At 41.3% G+C, this 4,379-nt stretch overlaps 1 long non-coding RNA gene across 1 annotated transcript; it reads left to right on the top strand.

Annotated features, from left to right (window-relative positions):
* The first annotated feature begins 1,319 nt into the window (after positions 1-1,319).
* LOC135009650 (uncharacterized) lies at positions 1,320-3,309 on the top strand. Its single transcript, XR_010209609.1, has 3 exons — positions 1,320-1,384; positions 1,460-1,672; positions 2,565-3,309. It is a non-coding gene; the product is annotated as an uncharacterized LOC135009650 (long non-coding RNA).
* Positions 3,310-4,379: the final 1,070 nt, after the last annotated feature.

The raw sequence follows: 4,379 nt of genomic DNA, 5'->3' as shown, positions 1-4,379 counted from the left end.
AGTTTGTTGGGATTATGTCTCAGTCAGAGGTCAGTGTGGTGGAGGAGGTGAGTGAGAGGGAGGAGGTGAGTGAGAGGGAGGAGGTGAGTGAGGTGGAGGGGGTTAGTGAAAGGGAGGAGGTGAGTGAGGTGGAGGAGGTTAGTGAGGAGGAGGGGGTGCGTTCTCCAGTGATAGTGATGGTGTTGTGGCTCCGCAGCCACGCACCACTACCAAGACTGGGCGCAATGTGAAATTCAGCTATGCTGAAAACATGGCTTTGGTGCGGGAGCTGATGAGGCATCATCGGCAATTGTTTGGCCAGGATGCTGCCAAGGTGTCCACACGTAGGAAGTCTGTACTGTGGGGTAAAGTCATTGCGGCAGTTAATAGTGAGGGTGTGGTGAGGCGGACTGAGGACACGTGTCGCAAGCGCTTTTATGATATCAAGCGCCGTGTCAAGGCAAAGATGGCCAAGGAGGCCAAATCAGCCCGCCAAACCGGGGGTGGACACCCCTTCCGTGCTTCATATCGGGATTGGGAGGAGCCTGTGCGTTCCCTTATTCCACCCGAAGTGGTTGGTGCGACTCATGTCCGGGATTCGGACTGGCCAAGGCAGGATGGTGAGTATTTATTATAAATTTAAAAGTGTTAACATTTTTTTGGGGTTAAAAATGTAATCCTGCTAATTCTGATTGTCATTTTTTTAATTGTTACATTGTGTTGGTGATGTCGTGCAGGCCTGGGCAACCTGTGGCTCTACAGGTGTTGGCAAACTACAAGTCCCATCATGCACTGTCTCAGTTTTGTTAATAGTGAATGCTACATCTGTTGCAGTGCATGCTGGTATGTGTAGTTCTAATACATAATCAGAGATCCAGCTTGGCCATAACTGATGTTTTTTTTTAAATTTAATACCAATAATTTTTTTATTTGCATTTCTGTTTATTGTGTGTTGTTGTGTGTTGTCCTTTTTTTCTATTTCTTCTTTATGCATATTTGCTGTGCTAATTAATTTTTATGCAGATTTTTTTGGCTAGTGTTGTATTTGTTTATTAAAAATTGGAAGCTTAGCGTGCAATATTGTGGTTTATTCATGCAAATTTTTTACACAAAATAAAAAAATATTATTGTGCATCATTTGGCTTTGTGTATGGATTAATTAGTGTAATTGAATCTGATTTCAAGAATACACACCCAATGAAGTAATCCAGAATAGATTAAACATAAAATGGTTTACTTATCATTAGGTTCCAGATGTTTACATCACAATAAGGAATTGAAGATAACAATGAGTATTCAAAGTATGTTCATTTGGTTTTAACAAATTTTTCTACAGTACGCCAGAGAAGCACCACAGCCAAGCCACAGCCAACACTGCCAAGTGATGCAGATGGTGGTAATGCAGGTAAGAAGTCACTGTAATCACATATTCAGCAAACACAGAGAAGATCCAAATATTAATGTTTCTCTTATCACATAGGTTCTTCTTCAGCAAGCCGCCCTCCACTAAGGCGAACATCACAGGGCTCGGTGAGTGTGCCTAGGAGGCCAACCAAGACACGTCGTCTTGAGGCTGAGTCTGCGGCTTAATCATCACCACCCCGGAGGCGCATCTCCGCAGTGTTGCCCCTGCCACCACAGGCAATTTTGACGAGTCCAGAAAGCGAGGAGCCACAATCACCTCAGCTGTCTGGTGAGTAAACATAGAAGATAATTGTCACAAAAATTTAAAACAGTGTGGTCTATGAATTAACCTGGGTAAGGCATAATGATTTGAGAAACCACTGATATGTGCAAGGTGTTGTATGCAGAAAAAATTTAAAAAAATAATTTGGTTCGTCTTTGTTTGGCTTGTGCCTTTATCTCCTTGCACATATCATTGTCTTTTCACATCCTTAGGTCTTCTCCTGGTTAATTCTGTTGCACCACTGTTTGTGTAGTGTCAATACAATTATATTTGTGTAATTTCTTATTCCAGGCAATAATCTCAAACAACAAGCACATGGTATTTGTGTTTTTTATTTTGGTTTTCATTTTCAGATGTGATGTTGCCCATAGCAACCATTTAAAAAAATAATAATTATAAGCACAATAAAAAACATAAATGTAATTTTTAAGCCAAATGATTGCCATGGCCAACATCTCCATTTCGAAACATAGGCCACCTTAAGACATTTGCATGGTTCATTAAGATTTCATCATTTAAAATAATGTTCAAAAAAATAATAATAAAAAAACACTGACTGGCTTTATCAATTTATGAGTGTGTAACAAACCACATTTACTGCAATGTGTGTGGTTCACAAAAGGAAGGGGCATACACAATCTTGAAATGCATTAAGGTAAAATGGCAAAAGATCTTCGTGTTTGCAAAATGATTATGTCCGAGAACTTACAAATTTTTTTACTATTCAGTTTTGAAAATTAGAAGGCACATATGTGTTTCAAAAGGTAAGATTCCTAGTTAATTTGAGCACACAAACTCTGTAACATTTTCAACATGAGTATTATTAAGTAAGCCATGTTTTGGTCAAGCAAATATATATTATTTATACTAAATAGTGGCTGTTATCAACCCCATACAGAACCACCCATCATGGTCGAGGACGCCCAGCAGGAAACTGACCAGCAGCCTACCTTCACACTACACCTGCAGCCCATTGATCCTACCCAGCCAACCCCGCAGCAGGACATAACACAAACACCCCAAACATCCGTTAGCCCCCAATTGATGCCACCACCACCCCAGCAAGAAATGTCCCCTGACTTTTGGCACAGTTGGGCCACACAACAGGCACAAAACTCGGCCTACCTGAACACCCACACCCAACACCTTGCCAGTCTGCCCCATCATCTTCCTCGCATCAGTCGGAACTCAGGCAGACTGATTGTTCAGGTTGGAAGGATAGCAAATTCTATGGACCAAATGAGGGCGGACAACAGTCAAATGCTTGCAAATTTAACAAGAATCATCGATGAACAACAGCGGCAGCAACAAGCCCTAATCCAAATAATACAGCACAACCAAGTGGTCAACGAAAATTTATCTAGAATTATTGGCAGCCACACTGCCACAAATAACCAACTTAATGCGAGCATACACAACCTCAGCCAAAGTATTAATGTATTAGCATCCCAACAAGTCAGCTCAAGCTCCGGAACTACTACACCAAGCCAGACCCCAGTTACCTCCCCTGTTCCACGCTCCAGCAGAACACGGGCCAACGACCCTGGTCAAACCTCTGCACCCAGCACACACACAAAAAAATAAGGAAGGATGCATCAAATGTTTGTAACACAATAAAACTTTTGGTATTGTTTACACAAAAATTCCTGTGTCCGTGCAAATCATTATAAAATACGCAATGTGTGTATGGTTTAATGTGCTAATGAGTGACACTGTAAGTTAATCAAATTACAGTATAAATGTACAGACCAGTATAAAGAACAAACACTAACGCAACAAAACAAACATTCACACCTACAATACATTTCATAAAAGTGGTTAGTCAAGGTTATTTTAAACTAAATAATACTTACCAGAAAAATAACGCAGAATAACTTCTTGCCTTACCTGCCTCCCTACATCTGTACTCACACTGTCACCAGATGTTTCTAACTCACCTACTTGCTGGCTGTTTTCTTCATCATCATGTGGAAAATGTTGGTTCAAACACAGATTATGAAGAAAACAGCAGCAGAACACAATCCTAGTCACCTTTGAGGGACTATACACCAAAAGCCCAGCAGATTTATCCAGACACCGAAACCTAGATTTCAGCACCCCAAAACATCTTTCTATCACATTCCGCGTAGACTTATGTGCATGATTGTAACTGTGTTCAGCAGGAGAATCAAGTTGGGACAATGGAGTAAGTAGCCAAGAGTAGCAGCCATAACCACCATCACCTGAAATACAGATATAGCCAACATTAGGACATGTGTATTATGAAAAAACAAATAAAAAAAAAACAGGAGTTTGAAGTTAACACACATACACACAACACACTTCGAACATACCCAGCAGCCAGCCATCAGGCATTTGTCCGTCCTCAAATTTATCAAAGAGGGATGACTGACTGAGGATGAAGGAGTCATGGCAGCTGCCAGGGTAACCTGCAACCACACTCATAATTTTTAGATTTGCATCACAAACCACCTGGACATTAGTTGATTGGCTAGAATGCCGATTGGTAAAGACATATTGGCTGCCCCTAGGTGGTCTCAGCTCAATGTGTGTGCAATCTATGGCACCCAGCACAAGCTCATAGAAAGCTACCCTGACTGCATGCCACTGCGACTCCTGGGTAGGGAAGCAGATAGAGGCATCTATATGGGGTTCCAAGACATCCAAAACCTGAGTGGACATTAATAAATATAAGGTGAGTGTCATGATCTGT

Source organism: Pseudophryne corroboree, chromosome 1 (genome assembly GCF_028390025.1).
Source record: "Pseudophryne corroboree isolate aPseCor3 chromosome 1, aPseCor3.hap2, whole genome shotgun sequence".
NCBI lineage: Eukaryota > Metazoa > Chordata > Amphibia > Anura > Myobatrachidae > Pseudophryne > Pseudophryne corroboree.
The sequence above is the reverse complement of the archived record's forward strand: the minus strand, read 5'-3'. Positions and strand labels throughout refer to the sequence as shown.